Below are 22537 nucleotides of genomic sequence, written 5' to 3' on the forward strand. Positions count from 1 at the left end.
TTATTAAAAAAACTTCCACTTCCCACAGGGCACTGTCTATCTGAAGTCACTTCATACTCTGTTTTCTCCATAATCTATGTGATGTATATTGTTTATGCCTTTTTTTGAGAGAAAAGTATTAATAAAATGCCATATGCTTGAAGGCAAAAGTGTATTTTTTTCATTTAATTTTTCTTCATGGGATCTATGCAGAAAGACCTGCTTGTGGAGGACAACTGTCATGGATTAATTTGAAATGGTGGGTTAACATTACTGGAGGACCGTTCCAGCTTGATGTGAGAAAACAAAGCAAGATTACAAGGACGTTGGAAACATCCAGTAGAGGGAGGCTCAGGAATTGGTCTCCTCAAGCCACAGAATGGAGCAATGGAGCAAGAGGAAGGCTCCTCTCAAGACTTGGAGGGAGAAGGGTGAGGCACTGGTGGGAAGGAAGGGGGTGGAGGGAGCAGCAGCAAGGCACAGGCCTGGCTGCAGCAGGGGAAGCTAGGCCCCAGGGAGCCCAGTGCCAGCAAGCCAGAGCTGGGCAGCTGATGTCCTAACACTGCCCCAGGCCATTAGGGCAGCTGGGCCTCACAGGGAGTTCAAGGGAGCTGGGGAGAGGAGGGGCAGCAGGAGAAGGAGGCTTCCTCTGCAAGGGAGAGGGCTGGAGAGGCCTTGCCACAGCACGCAGCTCACCCATCCACTCTTCTGATCCAGCCGACCGAAAGCCAAGGGCACTGATTCATGGCATTGCTGCCTTTGTGTTTCTGTTTTTGAATCTACCCTGAGTGCTTGGTGCAATTAGGAAGCATTTCATTTTCCTCCTGACTTTGTCAATGGTAGGGGGCTTGCAGTCAGCGCACTGCAGCAGTGGCAGAGCTGCAGCATAGCATCGTCTGCTTTAAGTGTGTCTGTGAAGGGGCTCCGAGGATGCAGCAGCCTGGGGGAAAAATAAAGAGGTGGAATTGGAAGGGAGAGAAAAAGAAGCAAAAAGTATTTATGTCATTAGAACATGTACCTGATGTCTCTGCATTAAAATTTGACCAAAACTAGTGATTTAACATGAATTAATGATCATTATTAAAGAAGTTTTCCAAATAATATGTTTACCCTATATTTCCACATTGGTTTAAAAAAAAAATTAAAAAACCAGTCAAAATTGGACTATTTGAGCACACTCAGGGGTCTCTAATGTACAAGAGGTTTAATCTGTTGTGCATGGAAAGAAATATGTGCCCCCAACTGTAGCTAGTTTAGCACAGACCTGATTAAATTCCTAGATTTCAGCCTTATTAATTCACACCACTGGATACCATGATTTAGAAATTGCCTTTTGTTTTAAAATCTCAGCAGAAGTCTGTAGCCCAGTCTATTCTTAGCTGTTTCAAACCGTATATAATAACAGAGCGTTATTATGTGTAGTAAGATTTTCCTCTACACTTTCTCATTACTCCGCCAAAGAAGAAGGTTCAGACATCCCTTCTATTTCACCAACTTTGCCACTCTAGGCAGGCAATTTTTAGTCCATGCCCTAAAAACACTACTGAGAGACACAAGACAATTAAAATGGAACAACTTCAAAATGAAATTTGCAGCAAAACCTAAGAAGAGAACTTCCTGACATTCAGATGACCTGCACCTCCCACCTCTATCACTCTGAGGGTGCTTCTCTGTAAAGATCCTGACACTAAGTCATCATGACTCCTACCCTACACATCCTGAGCATCTCCACTGCTGCTGTGCTGCTTCAAAGCAGATTTACTGAGACTATTTCACGCCTTCTTTGCAGTAGCCAACACTGAGCTGGAGGATTAAGGGGCATTTGCTGGAGTTAGAGAGCTACTCTGCAGTCTGAATTGGGGTACTAATGCTGCAAGTTTTGGTTGGAAATTAACTATAGATGTTCACTGTAGAAAACAATAGCAGGACTGACAGGTGACTCCATAAAGGCAGACAGAATTGGAAGTAACTAAAGATTACAAAGACTATTTTAGCACTGCAGTAAAGGACACAGGCAAATCTGAATGCTTCTTTCAACCACAGAGGCTGAATTTGCAATAGAGTCGTATCAATTCAAGCAAATAATCTAGTTCTGTACTGTCAAGAGATCTGCGCACAAATAGGACACTGCATGTTCTGGAAGAAGCAGGGCCTGGCTTCATTACAGCTCCAGCAGACTGGCAGTGTCTGAGCACTGGAAACATTACAAACTTATTCCAATCAGAAAAATACATCACTCTGGTCCTGCACATACCCCCTCCCACACACTAAGAAAAAAAAAAAAAAAAAAAAGAACTTTTTTGGAAAATAGACCATTACCCAGCAATTCTCTGGAGCAGATCTACACATTGAGCTGAAGGCTTTACAAGTAAAAATATAATCAGATCATTCAGTACACCAGATAGCACATATCTGGCCTCCAGGTGGGTCATGACCCCAGAGACTTTAAAGGAGAGGAACTGAACTGGAGGATGAGGGAGGGGGTGACTGTTGTTGTTATGGCTTAAAGCAATTTCACAATTACCTGATAGCGAATGATGAATCTGATGCAAACACCCTCCATTAAGTCAGCTCTATCAAGTCCTTACTTTGTGTTTAACCTAATGATGTAATTGTATTCTCCAAAACACATAATCTGACTTTTGATCTGGCCTAACCCCACAGAAAAGTTTCTCTTCAAAGGAAAGGAAAACAAGCTCCTTGACAAAGGTACTGTCAGGCCCCACAAAGCTTCTGTATCTTGAAGGGTCATCTTAGGCAAAGGGAAAGCAGGCATCTATTTATACTGTAAAATCATTTGGGAGCTGATTGCTTCAGGTACATTGAGCATTTTCTGTTATTTACATCAGCCTTAACTGATGTTCTGGGAGTCACAGTTTTTCCACTAAGGCATCATTAAGAGCTATCACAAACATGCATACAAGCAGAAAGGATGACAGCTAACAACACCAGTAACAAATATATTTGTTAATTGAAAGTGTAGACTACAATGACAGAAGTATATCTGTCATAAGTATATATATTGGAAGTATAACCAGCATTAACCATAGCAACAAGTAGGAAAGAATATGAGAGCCAATACAAGAATGCAAGACAGTGTTCTCATTAACAGGTACCTTATCTCACAGCCTTTGTAAGATCCCCTTTACCCCCACAGTCCTTTCAAGATCCTGAGATTCTCACCCTGCTTTTGTCTGTGTTGGGGTTATTCAAGCTCAACTGCAAAAGAGTTTACAGTTTTATCTGGTGAGTGACAAGACAATTCACAAAGCCTTCCAGAAAAAATGAACAATTTGATTATACTGACTGTTTATGGTGTTACGGTCTCTTAAAATTTTTCATTTACTTTGAAGAAAATATTGATAACATCCTATATCCACTACCACATCCAAGTGGAGAATGTGAAAGACCAAGAACACTTACTTTTCCTGACAGTACTCACTTACTTTTCCTTCTTCTTACTCAGTTAGTAGTATCTCTCTACAGTTGGAGTACTGAACTAGATTACACGCGATTTGGAAAATTCCTTCACCAGATGCAGATAAAAAAGCTATTCCACAACAAGAACAGAAAGCAAATCCCAAATGGCTGCTATAGCCTGACTCCATCAGACATCCTCATACTCTTTCAGGCACAGCTCACAAAATAATAAACATGCTAAAGGTAATATTTGCACCCAAACTCAGAAAACTCAGTGATGCAGCACTGAGGACAAAAAAGGAAAATACCCAAGAAACAAAATCTGAAGCCTATTTAAAACTCTGAATATCTCTAATTCTTTTTAATATTATTAGCACACATCAAGAGGAGCTTACAGCTGCAATCAAACTCAGAACACATTGTGAGGTGCTGTGCTACAGAAGTCTCTCAAAGTTAAGCTCAAGTTTTACAGAATTGTCACTCAGTAGTTTTAAGTTATGAACTCAGCAGTTTATTGCTCAACATCCTGCATTTTCCTTCATCTTTCAAATGCTCTGCAAAAGCCTTCCCAGAATCATTAGATGTAATCTTTGGCAAGACTGAAGTTTTCAAGCACTGTTTCAAAGTTCAGCGTGTGTGGTTAGAGTCAATCCGTGTCAAACTGACAGCAGTGGGTCCTCCTTAGCCCCATCTGGAGCTGAAAACCATTTGGCCAGATTCCCACACACGAGTCTTTGTGAGTTGAACTACACAGAGCTTGGACTGGATTTAGTTTCCTCCAGGCCATGGCTCCAACTCAGAAACCAGACGCCGAATCCCAGGTAGTCTGAGCTCACATGCCACAAAGAGAGGAAGGCTGAGGATGCTGATCACATTCCTCTTGTGAGATTTAAGATGATTTACAGATTGAGCTTACCAAACTACCTCTGACGCCATTTCCTCGGTAAACAGATGCAACAATCAGATGAAAGAAAACATTTGACTACTTAATTTAAGCAAGTTCACCGACAGTGATTGCAAAATACACAATAATCATGAGGGGCTAGTATCTGTGAATGACATGCTATAAGCATTTAAGGCAGTGGATGCCTACTTGAACACATAAAAGTTACTGTAAGTATTGTAAAAAGACTGGAAAATGAATGGAGCAACATCTAGCAGGCTGCCCTGAAACAAGGAACATCTTTTGATGGCTGCAATACTCATGCAGCTTCATGTGCAAAGAACCTCCTATGCATGTAAATGCTCATCTACAAATAAACACTGTGTGTCCTGTCACCACTTGCATGCATACACAAACTTTTACTGCCTCTTTTACACCCTCAGCCCTCCAATTGTTCACACATACACCCCCAAGCAAACTCCCCAGACATTTTCCTCTGATGGACTACTGTGGAAAAACAAACCTACTTAGAAACCATAAACAAACTGTAGTTTGTGTTTATAATAATTTAAATAAGTAAATAATAAATAATTTAAATCATTTTAATTCTTTGCTCGTTGATTCGTGTTTTTCTTTGTTGTTTCACGGAAAGCTCTTCAACATAGGTTTGTGGAAGAGTGCAGAAAGAAGACAAATTTGAACATAAGGGCAAAAAAAGAGTGGAAGAATTAATAAAAAACTAATTTGCCAGTAATATAAAAGTTTACTTACATATAACCATATGAGAATGAGAAGATTATACAGTGGAACCTGAGCTTTACACAAACAGATTTATGTTCTTCATGAAACAGAAGCTTCCAGAAGTTAATTATTTTGATTTAAGCCATTCTGACTGCAAATCTTCTTTGAGTCCATTAAATGATTCTATGAAATTAGCAGAGAAGTTACTGTGAAGGTTTTCCAAGGTTTTTAAAATTAAGTTGTGAAAGCTGGAGAAAATCCTTTTATGCTACTGGGATCTTCCGCCATGTACACAGGGAACAGAACATTTCTATGTACCTTCAACAAAAAGAGTACATTTTCCTCTTTTATTTAAATGGAAAAGCCTTCAGAAGAAAATAAAATCATCATAAAAGTCTAGCTTTTCCTTTTTAGTTTCTGGCAATGTTGAAATACTTCATCAATTTAAAGCAAAGGATGTGCTCACACTGATTGCAGAGGCAGCACAAGGAAATCACCAAGGAGCACTTCCGAAAATCTCATCTTGCCTCCTTAAAACAAGCCCGTTCCTACTCAGTTTTCACCATTTATGGCCTTTCCCCTAAATCAATAGGGCTATTAACCACATTATTAATGCCAGTGCAATACAACTAGATCAGTAATGGTGCTTAATCTCAGCTCTAAGATCAAGGCATATTTGGCTGTGTAATTCTGATTTAGCAATTAGTCGCAGACATGAATTGAGGCTCCCAAAAACTTTGCGTCTTAGCACAACCAGGAAAGTTATATGCTTGAAAACTTTGAGGTGCCACCACTAACACCTCAGCAGATGAAACTAAAGAATGAGTAGTATCTACAAAATTAATATAAGAACGATTTAAATAACTATAGCCTGATGTAGCAAAACTGAGATGTTCCTCTGATCTCAAATAAAAATAAGTTCCCAAAATCATATAATCAAAACTGGTATCTGTTTCCAGGCCTAAAGATTTTCATTGTTTTTTTTTTTTTTTTTTTTTTTTTTTAAATATATACATAGTTTTCATGCATACAGACATACAGGCATTCACTGACAAAACATATTCTGATAGTAAGCTACTAGCTAAAATACATTTAGTGATTGCTAAGTAAAACAAACTAATTAGAACTACTGCAGACACGACATTTTAACATACTTTACATTAATCTATAACACAGGAATGTATCTTCTCAGTCACATCAGTTAGCTACCTTAAACCTTAAGTTTTAATGTAGATTTAATGGGTATTACAATGGAACACTGTCTAATAATACCCCATTTAGATATACATATATACTTTAATATGTATCTTTTAAATTTCCATGACTTAGAAACTCAGTGAAGAGTCTTGGTATATATTTCCAAGTAAAAAAGTTAAATATATATATATATATACAAATCCATATTTGTCAAGAATTTTAGCATTAACAACTATTTCTAAATTGTTTAGTTTCAGGAATTGTTTTTTGTTTTTTGTTTTTTTTTTTGAGGGGTTGCTTTTGAGAAAGTGGAAGGGAAAGCTACCAGTGTTTCAAAGGAGATGTGCAATGAGAGAAAATGAAGCATTAATGATGGCATTTCAACTTGCACTGCTAGTAAAAATGGACTTCATGGCTGTCTATTAGGGTAAGTTGGCCTGACTGTGAGAAGCTGAGTGCTTCACCTATAGCCCCAAACATCATCTGAATGCCTTATCAGTAAAGTTTGTGATCAACTCTTCAACACTACTGGACTAACAAAAATCACCATGTGAAACTGCTAATATCCATGTTGTTTTGAACCTTGACATTCACTCAATTTGTTCTTAACTCATACTCTCTTTTTTTTTTTTTTTGGCACCTATGTTCTATACCAGTTTTCTTGGTCTGCCTTAAGTCCTTAGTCCTGTAAGTACATATTCATTTGCTTAGTGTTGTATTACTGTTTTCGGTTAGGGCTGTGCACTGTGGATTAGCAAAACACATATATAAATTAGATTGTTAGTACTCTGTACCATAAAACGTAACCTGTTCTGAAACATCTCAACATTGAATTCTAGGGTATAGGCACTAAAATGCCTACTAAAGATTCACATAGGCAGCTTTTCCCCACTCACATGCTAACTACTAAATAAAGGAACCAGGAACACCATCAACTGCCAGGCAATAGAAAATAATTTCTATGCATCTTGCAGAGATAGTCTTAATTCCAACAACATGTACTAACTGACACCAAAAATAAAAATAAGGAAATCCCAGTACGAAGCATAATGGCAATACAGGTTTCATTGGCTATTGGAACATTCCAAACAGACAATCGGATTCTTCAGGAACATCATGCCTGTTCTGACTTGTGACAGTTGTAAAATACTAAAACTGAAGCTCTGCAGGAGGACTTTGTAAACTGCATCCCTTCCTTTGCTGCAAGCAGCTCATTTTTACCCCTTGAAGCCAGCAGAACTGCAGTCATCGTGTGGCAGTTTCTCAAGTAAGCAACCAGAAAGCCACCTCAGAATTGCTCTTCTGCTGGGGTTAGCACCTTGAAAACAAGATGGGTTCCACAGCCAGAGCATGGCTGTGATGTGGCATGAACCAGGATACTTGGCAGCCAAGAACCTCACAAGCTCTGTTTCCCACAACTCCTTCACCCATAAAATGTATAATCCTGCCAAAAGCACTAAGGTTTGCTTCTTTCTCTCTCTCACATTATTAAACAAATCCGTAACACAGATTTCTAGATTAAAAAGTACAAATAAATCAAGGACTAATAAATAACGCCTTGAGAAATCAAACTGCCTTCACTAAAGCAGTTGTATAAAAATGCATACATGGGTTATTGGTTACAATCCTCTTTAAAACAAATTTGTCTTTCTTCCCTAATGCCCAGACTGAAAACAAGGCAATTCCAAAACAAGTGTTATCCTTCCTTTTAGGAAATGAACCAGCAAAGGTGGAAAGGAGCCTCTCTTCTGCTGTGGAGAGACTGTGTCAGGATGTTTGTCAGAAGTTCTCAGAGCACATTCCTGTACAACTCTTCCCAAAACTACTGTTTTCGAATAGGTCAAAATGGTTTCATTTCTCCTCATCAGAACTCAGAAAATGTTAAAAAGGAATATTTTAAAAAGGAACAAGCAATTACTTTCTAATCTGAAGCTCCCATGCTGTCTACAGGTTGAGAGATGTATGTAGTATCTTTTTTCTGCAGCCTCTTTTAATAGTAATGCAGAGGCAAACAAATAATAAAGCAAGCTGCTTTCACAGCCATTTCTCTTAAAAAAGCAAGCATTGAACAGACACAAAACCTTGCATAGGTCAAAACCATAGCAATCACCTTAAACACACAATCTTAAGTCAAATATTGTATGGACATTTTTTGCAGCCTACCTGCTGAGACTGTTTATATCACGGATAGAATTTCTATTAAAAAGACAAACGCCTCACACAGAATCTTGTTGGAAATGAACTTCAAATTGTGTTTTGTAGAGTCCTTTTTCCTTCCCCGAAACATGTGTTTATCATGTGTCAAAGCTGACTACTTTCTCCCCTTCCCAGAATACCATGAATTCTTCTGTAAAATAAACAAAGCTCTGTCAAGCATCTCTGAAATTACCAGAGGCAGTCCCTGTTTGAGATCAAAGATGCACATCAATGCTAGGCCTTCTGCAACATCCAGCCTTTCAGTAAAATGAAAATTACCACAAACAGGTAATCAACAGAACAAAACATTAACATCATCATATCCAAGGGATGTATCTAAAAAGAACAGTTTTGTCATTCAAAGGGATATATCTAAACAGAAAATTGCCACTGAGGCGTCTCTTCGGAATCCCAATAGGTGTTTGAGGGATGTACCCATTTCTGGGCATTTATATAGCACCATTTAAATCTGACAAAGAAAAATGTTAATCTTTACCTAAAAGATGCAAAAAATCAATAATTACATATTAACGCCCCAATAGGAGAAGAAGAGTTTTGTAATTCTATTGCTCATATTTGTTCTGCGATGCAATTCATTACTTGTTCTGACACACTGCGTATGGGGTCTTTATGTCCTGGAAGGAGAAGAAACAATACTAAAATTATTATTTATTGGAGGCATCAGATGCGCTCTCTACTTGTTTTTCTCCCAAAATGAAAAGTCTTAAGAATGTCCATAAGCTGGGCTTAATTTACCTGCAACATAAACATGCTATCAGAGGCAATTTTGCTTCCCAAAGTTGCTATTATTGTTTAGTGAGTTGGTAATACAAAAAATTTACTGGGCCTATGCACTCTTGAAGGCACTTAAATAAAACGTCCAGTGAATACTGACATTCAGTATGAAGAAAATAGCCTTCCCAGTATTTATATTCTACTTTTGCAGCAGTCAGAGAAAAGTACTATGTGCAAAATACTTCCTGTGGGCTAAAATCTTCTTTGGGTTAAAAAAAAAAAAAGAAAAAAAAGAAACATTTTAATAAGATACAGAGCCATTCTCTACAGAACAGCAGATGAAAAAAAATCTTAATAATACATGTGCTTCCATGTTATATATCTTACCTAACTAAAGTATAGGATCTTAAAAGTTAGTTTTCCAGCTCACACATATACTCCCCAAAATGTTTTAATTATAAAGCTGATATTAAATTTCTCTTTATTTCATATAGATACATATATAAAATGGGATATCTGTATTTTTAAAGCTGAACAGACATCCCATCAAGTTCCTATGGCAAAAGTCAGTCCAATCTCATGGATAAATAAATCACTAATTCTTTCTTCATCTGTTACTGCCTCACTGCAAAAGAATTAAGCTAAGGCCTAGAAAGTCAAAGTTAAGGCTTGCCCTTCCATCCCTACCCAATCTATCCACTCCCTTGTGTACCCCTCAAACACACATGCTATCATTTCCTGATGATTTGATGTGGTTATCAAAAGAAATTCAGAATATCTGTCAGTTTTGTAGCAACTTGAATGCTATACAAATATCTTGATTTGTTTTTTAGTAGCTTTATTCATTCACAACTTTATTTGTTTAAAGGTGCCTTAACCTTGACATAAATCAATGCTAAGCATCTGTAAATAGCATTTTTAAAGAGTTTAAGAATTAAGCTCTTTCGAGAGCCATAATTTGCAGTCAAGTTTCTTCCCAAAAATAAAAAGGAAAAAAATCAAATACAAAACTGTTTGTCAACATCTTTGCTCTTTTTTTTTTTTCCCTTGAAAATTATGCAGTTTATTCTTCTTCACTCTTCTTACAGTGTTCTTTTAAAGATCATGAGAAACCACCATGTTAGTTACTATAAAAATGCTACCACTGGCTCCCAAATATCTTTTTCTTCCTAATTTGACAATGACTGTTTGTGTATGACAGTAGGGCCAAGGAGTCTGAGATCTTGGGTTGTGGCCCATGGCTACCCCCCTTTCCAAAAGGAAACAAAAAGCACTAAACCTTTTCAGCCACACACACGCTCCTTCCCCCACCACCTTTCTTGCAAAGACAGCTGCTATTGCATTTCCTTTCTTGTTACTTACGAGGTCTTGGTTCTTGACATTGATTTCTTATCTGTTTCTGTGACAAATGTTAAACGTTAATAATCTGTCAATTTGAAGAAAGATAATGCTAAATAAATTATTGGAATTAATTACTCAAAAACTATCCTTTAAAATTCACTGCAAGCATTACAACATGAGCAACAAAAATTGCTCAAGAGCAGCAAAAAAAAAACCCATATTTTCAACCAATTAGTAAGTGTTAGGAGATTAAAAAGTTATAATTTAAACGAGGCTGTATCCTGATAATCTAAAGCAAATCTTTGAGGAGACAGAGAGTGACTGGGATAGGACAGCTCCTTAAGAAGCAGTCTTTTAATTTCTAACTGACGGATTTTACTTCGTACTTTTCGATTATGACATATAAATTTTAGGGTCAAAAGGTGAAAGTTCAGGAACGTTTTCAGTTATAGAACCAATAAAATGATAAACATTTGGGATACCGAAGTACACTTCTTCTCTAACTGTTCTTTCAGACCCGCACTGACCGCACTATAATAGCTGCCAACATTTGGTAAGGATTAGCCTTTCATTTAGACAAAAGAAAGCATTCCTTAGCTAAATCAGCACTTTTTGCCATCAGACTCATAAAACCTTTTCACAACACAGATTTTCAAGAGAATCCTTTAGGGTTTTAGGATGCTGCTCCTTTTACTAAGTAACAAAATACACCCCAGGGTGTCTCATTGACCGCACTCAGCTGTCCTTTGACCTCCGCAATTGTTTAGGCCTAACTTCAGGGCCACAGAATCTGCCTCCCCCCCATCAAGGAGGCGAGTGTTGCATCTTCCAGGCACCCAGGGAAGCAAAACGCTGGAGGTTCCCCGCTTACTGACTTCTACCACGATCCAGATGTTGCCAAGTAAAACCTTCCTGCAGGCAGGTTTTGGGACCCTGCGGGGGCCACTCAGGACATAGGTGGTGGCAATGACCCCCTCGCTCTGCTAGGCCTCCATGCTGCCCTTGCCCCAGGGATGCGAGAGGTCATAAAGCATCTTCAGCCTTCTGGGTACACTAGCTATTTAAATGCAACAAGAAACTATGCAAGCCCAATACTGTGTACTGAGTCAAGCCTCCCCCTTTAAGAAGTCACAAAAAACACTTGTGAGAATCTCAGTTGGAAGCACAAATCTATCCTGATCTTGACAAAGATCTGCATTCTTCTTCCCATTTGTTTTAAGCCCTTTGAGAGGACAAACAAACAAACACCCACTCTCCAAGTGAATAAAACTCATATTTAGCTGGTAGCTTAGGTATTTGCAGTGCTTCTAAGTACAGTATCAGAAGAAAAATGTTACAGCTTCAAAAGAACTGCTATTAAATAACAAAGTTGACCTCACAGTGGATATGTAAGAAAAAAATAGAAGTGTACATCAGACCTCTCCGGAGAACTTAAGATATATACACGATCAAAGCAAAACAAAATAGGAATTTACTGTCTACAGCATTTTTAAAATGTAGTCAGTGTATTTGAAGCCTCAAACATTAAACACAAACATCCCACATATTCTCTATGAGGAAAGAGGAGTACAGTACCTTCTCAGATTCCTTTTAGCCTATCTGAAATGCTGTCATGATTAAAGGATGCAGCTAAGAGTTTGTGAAGTCTTGCTGCGAAACTGCTTAAAACTCCTAACCGCCTGAAAAATAAAAAGGGAGAAAAAAACAAAAAACAAAAAACACATTAGAATGATTTACGCCAGCATGTATTTTATAACAACCCAAAAAAACCCTGCCTATCCACACCTGGAACAGAGCATACTTGGTTAAATCTGCATTGCTTTTCCCTGTGCATTCTACCAGAGGAAAAGTCCAAGTCTGTCACTATATCTGTATATTTTTGGTGCTCAAGTCACCATATGCAATATTAGAAACCCACCTCATCAGTATGAAACGTTTAACTGTTACAAAAACATCAAAAAGAAATGATAACGTAGAAATAATTATTTGACTCCTCATTTAAAAAGAAGCCAACTAAATGGGAGGTTGGTTATCTATTCTGAACTAGAGATCGGTTTTCAAAATGAAGTCAGCATTTGCTGATTTCTCTCCTATTTGACATCCCAGAAAGGTACTTATACGAAAGTATTTCTAATAGAAATGACAATTCATAAAAGAATACATCTGAAATACCCAAAAGAATGAAAACAATGGTAGAGCAAGTAGTGAGCAGAACAGTATCTCCTAAAATACTTAGGGGTGTACACAACAGTAATTAACATCAGGAAAAGCATGAAATTAAGATATCATCAGTGAGATTCTGACAAGACTTTTAGGCATACAAGCTGGTTTGACTTCTTAATATTTTGTGAAAAGATTTCAAGAAGATTATTTCGAAAGATTCTTGCTCACAGATAGGATTTGGGGCTTAAAGCTGCTACCACACCTTTACACCTGCTGTCAAGAACAGAGTGAATACAACTCCTTCAGATGTATGCCTGTAGTTCAGAACCCAGGGTTTAAGATGCAAAGTGAAATAGCTTTAAACTTCTTCCTTCTCCTGTTTTTAGAAATTAGACTATTGAAGAAAGCAACTCTAGTCTTTACCTCTTACCAAGGAAATGTTTTTGTTCAGAATTGTGTTCTGGGAGAAGACACGTACACAGCTCTACTCATGCCCCACATCCCTGCAAGGCCCGCAGCAGATCTACCACAGATGGCCCACGAGGTTAACATGCTCAGCTCCCGACCAAACCAGAGTACTCTGCGAGGACTTTAATGATGGCAGAACGGCAGTAATCCAATTCCAGCAGCTCCTGGGTTTGAAATTGCTATTTTTTGGACACGTGCTGAACATTTCACCTGCTAGTAATGACATTTTTGTATTTTCTTCTAATTACACTCAAAGCTAAGACCTTTGGCCCTAGGCCACAGACCGCTATTCAGGCTGCACACATTCTCTTAAACGCCCTGATCCTTTGTTGTCACCCTTAGTCTTTCATCTATTATTTACATCCATTGAGAAGAGAGATACTCTACCATTTGTGAAGCTTTAAAGCTTCTAATCATCTTAATTTCTTCGCCTTTCAACCAGTGCTTCCCCTTATGGACCAATGCCAATAGTGTGACAAAATAATTTTTCAAGTCGAGATCCTCCCAGACCCTTCCCAAACCTTGACACGCACTGGGCTGCGCCTTTTGTTTGCAGCCAGCTGCTTTTGCAAACACAGACCTCTGCTCGGTTTGGAGCTCTGACTTCACTTGTTAGCATGTTGGGAGCAGTTTTGGGGGACTTGGGATATGTTGTTTGTTTGTTCGTTTGTTTGTTTTATACCACTTTCTTTCCATTACAATGTTCAACTGAACTAGTTAGTTAGGCTGCATCAGAGATACTGTACTGAAACTGTTTAAAACATTAAGCACCCTTTAAAAGCCAAATTGCCACAAATTTCAAGATTCCTACTCTTCCAGAAGCAAATCTACTAATAAGCTCAGCTTTGATTTTCTGTTGTTACACACTCGGTATTGAAAGATTTCAAATACTATTTAAGAAATGCAAAAAAATCGGCAACCTTTCTGCTGGTTAACAGCAGCATTGATTTGTCTTAGCCTTAGAGCATGAAGCAAAAATACAATTTCTTCACATGATCTTCAGATCGTACCCTTCAGATCCTCCTTTATTTGCAAATAGGAAGAAAACCTATGGCATTTTCACCAAGACAGGTCTCTTCAGCATACATCTGTCTTCAGTCTTAGTTTCCAAGACTCGTGGGGTGTGATCCATCTTGGCTCTTCCTTCCACTACTGCCTGGCTTACTTTTGATTTCTAACAGAGCTTCCTTGTTGTCTGTCCCTTCCGACGACCCCAGCCCCCTCAGCTTCTCTTATTTTCACCATTTGCTTCAACCAGCAGTTCACTTGAGACTCATCCATCTTACAATGCCCCAAGTGACAGATGCTCTTAGGAATGACCACGCTGCTAAGGGAACAAAAGATAACATCACCTCTAGGAACTGAGAGAGAAATACAACTTCAACCCTAAGACAGGGCTGTCCTGAAGGACATGGCACCATAAACCTCTCTCAAGTGGAAAAGAAAAAAAAAAGGACAATTGCAAAGAAAAGGAATCTGACACAATCAAAGGCCAAAAAGAATATGTGTTTTGTTGCAGCTGTAGTTAGTAGCATTGATGGCCTTTTTACTTTCTTTATCCTAGCAACCTATGGAAGGATTTTGTGAAATTTGCCTGTGATCAAAATGAAAGAATAGAGATATTTGGTATAAAAACTGTTGAAAAATTCCTACAAAATTTAGAAGGCATTTGGAAACAGTTTCAGCCACATGGCACAGAAGCAAACAGACCAGCTGTTGCTCAGTTAAGTTCTATAGGAATTCATAATCACAGTATAAGCAAGTGTACTTGATGAACAAATAGTGTAATGGGAGTTATGTTACTTCAACATCACAGCTGCTTGACAAATCTATAATTTGCAAAGTCTGCTTTGACATTTGAGCACATATCATTTAAATTATTATTAATTTTTAAAATTAGAGTGATATATTTTGCAAGCTAAAACTCACACCTCATCAGATTGAAGCAAAAATCTCTGCATCAAAATTCACCCAGAGTCTTTTATCGAGTTGGTGCAAACAGACTTCTGAGTGGGAGAGAAGCAGTTCTGGGTGGTTCTGTAAAACTCTTACTCAACAAAGAGGAGGGCATATTAGCATCTCCCAGTGACATACTAGCAAAAGTGATAACACAAATTCTGAGAATCCCTTCATCTACAGTGGCAGGCAGAGAAACCTACTTCTCTCTCAGGAAAGCTTCAAACAGCATCTCATGATCGATTTTCAAACACCACAGGAAATAACCATCATTACAGTACATGAGATTGACAGCACATGAGGCTAATGGACATAAAAGCCAGAGCTGTAACACAAAGCATAGGAGGTCTATTAACCAAAAGTTCTCTGTTTAATGTAAAGTCTGGAGAAAACTGCTATATGCACTTCTGCAGCCATACTTTTGGCAGGACTTGAGTTAGTCTCTCTGCATATCAACTGCAAAAAGAAAAAAATAACATCAGCTACATTTGCTCCTTTTTGAACAGAAACTGTGGAAGCATCCCAACAACAGAGGTGCATCCTAATTTCACGGTTGCTCTCCCACTCTGAGCCACTGAATGATCCCTGCACCAAAAGGTTTGATAACATCCCACTCGGTTGGGGAAAAAAAGATGTAGGAACCTCTGTCATACTGGGACATGACTAAAACAGCTGCACAAAAGACTCTGCTTTCTACCTCACTGCCTGGCCTGATCAGTCCACATCACTCTGAAATCGTATTCTGATTACTTTGATGTCTTGGCATCAAGTATAGACCAAAAGTAGCAAAATATATGCTGCCCTACAAAATCTATACTCAGATAGCTATCTTATCATAGAGATAATCTTTACATGTTGTAACTCCAAATATTGATCACAGTAGAGAGAAGTGTGTATAGTTAATATGCAGTCCATCTTTTAGGTAAACGAGACCAAAAGAAAGGTAAAAGGTCAAAACTACAATGTGGAGCTCTGAGTAATTCCTCTGACTTTATAAATCTCTTGCAAGAAAGGACAAGGTGTAAAATATGTCCTTGGAGTCCAACTTTCTACATAATAGATCAGGCGAAGGACACTGACCTGACCTAAGCAGTTATGAAGAGTAACACTACTACCTGCGTTGATGCATTTACTAATACCAGACTGCTTTGAAAATGCCTTGTTTGATGAGTATAACATTTCTCAATTGAAACTGTTTTTTAAAATATTTTTGTAAAACCAATTCTAACACAATTCAATATTAACAGAGTAACTGAAATATTGCTACTACTGCCATTACTATTAAGTTATTGACACTGAAACATGACCTTGAAATGACAACTCCATTAATGCAAGTCTTACGGGGGAAGGTTTCAAAAAGCCCCGATTAAATTAACTACTTTTAAACACAATAGGATCAATATGTATGCAGAGAATGTACACCCCCATAGCAAGTCCTGTTCGCTTGATTGATCAAAAACAAAAAAATCCTGTGGCCTTCCAGATCTCAGCTGGTGCCAGAAATTCACATAGAAAAAAAAAATCCATCTAAATGAAACTCTGAAAAGGTTTACCCTTCACCAGTCTATTTGCACTTCAAAAACTCCTTAAGTCCTTCAGCTAAACCCCAGGGTTGAACCATTTCAAAAATGAGAGGGGGATGGCCATGATTTATCTTCCTTCTGTGCTCTGGACAGAGCTGTAAAATCTGCCTGCCTGCCTGCGTGCCATAGACTCGTTTTCAGGAGCCTTGGAATATTTACCATTTTTAGAAATAACGCTGCCCACTTCCTTACTGTCACTTATCTCCTCAGTCAGACACACGAACATTAATAAAGGAGTACTTCGATTTCTGCTCCCTGATACGCAGCACGTGAAGCTGAGTCAACAAAATGGCCAAGCATTTGAAATCCTTTTAAATAAAAATACAGCAGACCTCATTAATGCCTGCAAATATCACTTTCTGCCTTACTGAATTTGTGCTGAGAGAACATTTACTTAAGAATGTAATTTAATCCAACCCCTTACATCTGTTTGTATCAAAGACATTTTTGGCAAAACGCTCAAAATAATTTTCCCACTTGTACATAATCAGCACATTGGGTCACACAGCATGCATTTTTCAGTCCTCTATACGTCAGGATACATTACCAACAGAAGGAAAACGGAGATTCCATGGGTCACAAACTTCTGGGTCACAAGGACCTTCAGTACTGCTGTCAGCTTGGTAAAACTCAATTGACATACTCTTGCTTAACATGGCCATTATAGAAAATTTCTACACATTTTCTGAAGTATAAACATCAACCCGACATTACTGCAATTCTTTGAACAGAAATTAATGCTCCAATATTCAGGTTATGTATTAAAAATATAAATATACATTCATGAAACAATGAAACATAACCTTCTCCAACATCATGGGTAAATCCTGAAGCATCAACATCACAGAATAGCACGAAGGAAGGGCACTGAAACATGCCTATGTTTTACTATTTATAAAGCTCTCTCCTTCAAGCCACATATCAGTGATACAACTCTTATCACTCTAAATTCTTCAGACTTGGATAAATAGATTCACTATTATCTCCTGAAAAGGGCCCATTTATTTTCCAAAATCCTTTTGCTTTTATCACAGATTGGTATCTAAAACAACAAAAACAAAAACATTTTACAAAGAGATAAAAAAAAAAAATGCAGATCCTGTCACTGTAGGTCCTGTCTTAATTAGACTAGCAGGAAGCCTGAAAAACATTGACATTGTGCTTGTTTTCGTGCAAGCCAAATGCTGGCTGTAACAAAATGGTAGGCCTAATCCAAAAAAAAAAAAAAAACACCCTAATCACTCTATTAGTCCCCACTCAGATCAGCAAGGATAGTTAAGTAGGAGGTTGTGGATACAGACTGATTGGCAACTTACTCAGCGTTTGACATTCCTCCCAGCTTAACTCCTCAGAGCCTGAAACTCACCTCTACTTCAGAAAATAAGTACAAAATGTTTAAGCATATATTCTCACTGTGTATATATATGCGTGTGCATGTATTTTCTTCATTAAAAAAAAACCTCAGATCTTTACGTTTTTGCAAAGTCTAACACAATAGTTATTTGACTGTGTCAACTATGCCCTTCACTGGCTCAGAACAAACAGACTGCACTGATGGTGTTTCTCAACTTAGGTCTAACTCTGGTGTGCTTGCAAGACTTACAATTCCAGCTGCAGCACAATTTATAAAACACTTCAACTTCCTTATTTATCACATTTGCTATTTTAATTGAAACAATTTTCTTGAAGGAAGGCAGTTTTCTTTCTCAATTCTACATTCAGTAGCACAAGGAACAACTTCTGTTTCTTTTTGTTATAAGGAAGCTTTGAGTATTTAGTGTAGCTGCTCATTTTTATTTATTTATAAGTTCAGAAAACAAAATAAAGTAAAATAAAATAAAAAGCACATTCTGATCAACGAGATTTGGAATTTCATTTAAAACATGAATGCCACCAGAGTCAAGTAGAGCAACTTAAAGAGCAGAATTTTGAGCAGAGGGGAAAAAAATGCATAAGAACACAAACAGTTCACAGGCTGTTCCCTCTCTTCCCCTCCTCCCCCCAAAAAAAGCCGAAAAAACGAAACATAAACAAGAAATACCCTGTGGATTCATTAGCAACCAGGGTGGCAGGCCTTCCTCTAATTCCCTTATAAAAGCCCATGACTACCTGCAGAGCCTGGGAGTGCAAATCACATTAGTGGAGACACCAGATGACCAAAGAAAGCACTGGAGGCCTGGTAAAACCAGTAAACAAAAGGCGGCATTCCAGCTGAATACCACTGCTAGAGTCAGCATTGTAAGATGCTTGGATCTGATAACCCAGAAGCAGATTAGCTGCAGGCAACAAAAGAGTAAAATGAGAAACAAAGGGGTCATTTTGACACATGAAGAAATCATTTCCATTAAGCCATCTTGAGTTTACGGTGTAGTTATAAAAACCGCTCCTGCTTCAAGCGACATCTGAAGCAATGAAGTCGAGGCAGTGCAGCAGCACAGACAAGCTCCTGAAACAACGCGTTCCTCGATGCAACATAAAGAGGTAAACGAGCCTCTCTGCCTTGGAATCCTTGTGACTTTTTAGAGATTTAATAATGCTTATTAAATCTGCTGTACAGATTTCTGTTGAAAGACTGCCGTGTTTAATAGGCAAAGTGAACAGAAGACTTATTAGTTCCACCTGTATGTAAGAGCCATGTGCAGAGAAGGCATATACCACAAATATTCTCATGTCACCCCGTGAGAAGGTTCCTATGCTGCACACATACATGTCTCAGTTGTTCACTCTCATCGCAGGAAAAAAAAAAGAGTTGTACTACATGGCTTATCAGAAGGGGACCATTCGAGGGACTGCTATCCTGAAACAGGTCTGGGCATACTTCTATCACTAGAACAAAAACTGTAAAATCAAAGCACAGAGGTCTGTACAGATACACAGATATTAGAATAAGTAAAGTTTTCAGGCTAAACTCGGAAAAATTGCCACAATTTTGTCTTACCCAGAACACAATGAAGAATTAAATATGCTGAAAAGAAATGCAGGTATTTTGCTTTCTTTCCTAGAGAATGAACTGTCATGCTATGAAGTACCTGTAGGGAACACAGGGAACATTCTGGCTTGCTAGCTGTGTGCTGTGCATCTCCTGTGGGCAGCAGGACATGCAGAAACCTGGCACATAGCGAGGAATCCATCCTTCCTTTCACACAGTGAAATTTCCTACCCTTCTTTAGCAGAGACACACCAACTAACCTGCCAGATTCAGGTTCAGGATTTCATAAGCATATGCATCTACAGCTAACTGATTCTTCTCAGGGGAAAGCATTGTGAAAATACTTTGAAAAAACAGCCTGGATAAGTCAGAGATACCATAAATTCCAAACAGTGACTCTGTCCAGGTACAAATGACAGTACATATTGACCTGCTATCAAGGCATCCCATGAAGACTCTGCAAAGATCCTCTGTTACCTGATGGCTTTGCACATCACATATGCAGTAACACACGAAACATATCTGAAAAGAGGAAAATGGTACGGACATCTCATTTCACACTAAGGACATCCTCTGATGACACTCGTACCAGCATACTGACATCAAGACAGGAATAAAAACACAAGAAAAACAGTCCAATGGCATAGAATAGATATTGTGCAAGAGTGATTTTCCATGGTCCCAAACTGCTCTGCTGTGGGACATCACCATGGCTCTGCACTGCAGCAAAAATACTGCCCGCAAGACCCGGGAGACAGAATATTGACAGAGCAGAAGACCCACTCTATTACCGTGCTTTTGAAGTTAACTTCTCATCCAAAATAGGCTTAAGTGTGCCTTTATGAATTCACAGAAAGAAAAATGCAGGGAAAGATGTAAGAAGCGTCATGAAAGAAGCAGATTGAAAAAAAAAAGTAACATCGTGCAAATGTACATGCTGTATAAATCTGTGTGCAGGGAAAGCACCAGATGCTGTCATGCACCAGGCTCATCTTGAATCCCTATGCTAAGGAAAAGGAAAACCAAACTGAAACTCAGAGATTCCACCTCTCATCATTCAGAGAAACACTTTCTGCCAAGTCACCCAAAATGTTTATATTTACAGCCCAGCCATCAGTCTGAATCTAAAGGTGGATGCTGCTAGTAATCATATAAAACGATCCACTTCGACCCAGTTAGCCTTTACTTTGCTGAAGGACAACACAATCTTTGCTGGCAACCATGGACACTAAATTTCCCATTAGCAATCTTTTCAAAGTATCTTTCTTATAAAAGTGTCAGAGCACCCTAACCAAAAAGGCAAGCTGACTAGCCCAGAATATTAGAAGTAATCTTTCGATTCTTAATCCAAGCAGATCCCATATTTCATTTACAAAGGGCTTTTCTAAGCAACATTATTTTCTAAGCAAGAACCTTTGGGTTCTTTCAGCACTGTGGTAATCCAGCAAAAGAGAAATCCTTGGACTTGCTGCTTAACTGCCGTTGCTTGTGCAGAAAGACATACATAGCCACATCTTCCTAAAAATTCTAATGTTGAAAGTCTTTGTGTCTTTGAGGAATTCTAGATATTTTTCCATAGGGGTGAGCATCTGACTCACCAGTCTTCCCTCTTTGGACAGCTGACTGAACATCTTGGAGGTGGAAGAGATTAGGTTTCTTGTTCCTAAAGTTCCTCAGCAGAACTGGCAAGAAGCCTCCAGAAGGAAGACCCTCATCAGCAAACTGATGGGCTCCTCTCTCTAGACTTGGTATAACTGCAAGCAGGTCATGGCATCCTCACTATTTGTGCTGATCAAATCCTCTAAGAGTACAGTTGGAGTCTAAAACTTCTTTCGCATTAAACTGGTTTTGTTGAAAAGCCCTCCAAACAAGGACCTCCATAAAGCCTAGAAAACTACCTGAAGTGACAGTAAACTTGGCTAAACATTTGGGTTACAAATAACAAACACCAGAAGAGCTATCCTAGTAGAGAAGAAACTATATCTATACAGATATTATGTCTAATTTAGACACTGCTTGCTAAAAGGAGTATTTCTGAAAATGGATGTTGAAATTTATTTTAAGGTTGTTGGCGAAACCAAACACATTGCTCTTTGAGCAATTAAGAAATCTAGAATAGACAAAGGCCTAAGTGAACGGAACAGGACTGGGAAGGACAAATACTCAGGTTTCACATGGACAAGACAGTGATTTTGCTCAGTCCTGCCAAATCTCCAGTGCTCTAACATAGAGGGGAAAAAAAACAGTTTAGGAAAGAAAAGGTCTTTCAAGAAGAATTTTATAAGAAAAGCAAATAGGAAGAAAACACCTTGTTCTCTCTCTCTCACACTGAAATAAAGAGATCCCTCTGCCCGGAAGATTCAGAAATAAGGAAAAGTTTCTTCTATGCTTGAAATATAGGAGATTAGCAAGGGATGGCAATATCGATAAGGAGGTTCTCTATACTTGTGATTATGTTCCCCATAGTCTAATAAAGGTGGAAATAATAACATCTTCTTCTGGCATCATAACCAACCATCAGAACTCCTCAGGACAGAGCCTATCTTCCTATAACTAGTACAGGCCTCTGTTTTAGTCAATGCTTCTTTAGTGAGCACTGCAGAATGCATGAACTGAAACACTCAGAGAGATCCTGGAAAAGGCTTTCATATTTCCAGCTGTTAATTATAACATAAAAATCAGGACTATATACAAAGACACTTACTAATCTAAGCCTTTCTGCAGGCCTAATAGGTCTGATTTGCTGTGAAACGTACATCCTCCATCTGCCTCTTTTTTCTTTCAGAGAAAAAGCTCCACTGCTGCTACATGTATTGGCTTTCAAGGCCATAATCATACACTGCTCTATAAAAAAAACAACATGCTTTGTAGAGTGGGAACCTTTTCAACGAATTCAAAAAGAAGCAATTTTTTGTTCCCTGCTTAGTAGGTTCTTATTGTACAGAC

General features: G+C 38.5%; 1 protein-coding gene across 18 annotated transcripts in view; it reads right to left on the minus strand.

Moving 5' to 3' along the window:
• The window catches only part of GREB1L (GREB1 like retinoic acid receptor coactivator), a 128508-nt gene that overhangs the window by 60452 nt on the left and 45519 nt on the right, over positions 1–22537 (minus strand). For 11 of the 18 annotated variants that reach the window (XM_048938796.1, XM_048938797.1, XM_048938783.1 and 8 more), the window contains one exon: positions 12068–12171. The exons of 5 other annotated variants lie outside the window; for them this stretch is intronic. The gene's annotated coding sequence lies outside the window, so the exon portion shown is untranslated. Of the gene's footprint in view, positions 1–675; positions 696–8383; positions 8552–12067; positions 12172–22537 lie in introns of those variants that run through there. 2 more of the 18 variants (XM_048938788.1, XM_048938789.1) reach the window with 2 other exon arrangements.

The sequence above is a fragment of the Lagopus muta genome, chromosome 3, assembly GCF_023343835.1.
Source record: "Lagopus muta isolate bLagMut1 chromosome 3, bLagMut1 primary, whole genome shotgun sequence".
Taxonomy (NCBI): Eukaryota; Metazoa; Chordata; class Aves; order Galliformes; family Phasianidae; genus Lagopus; species Lagopus muta.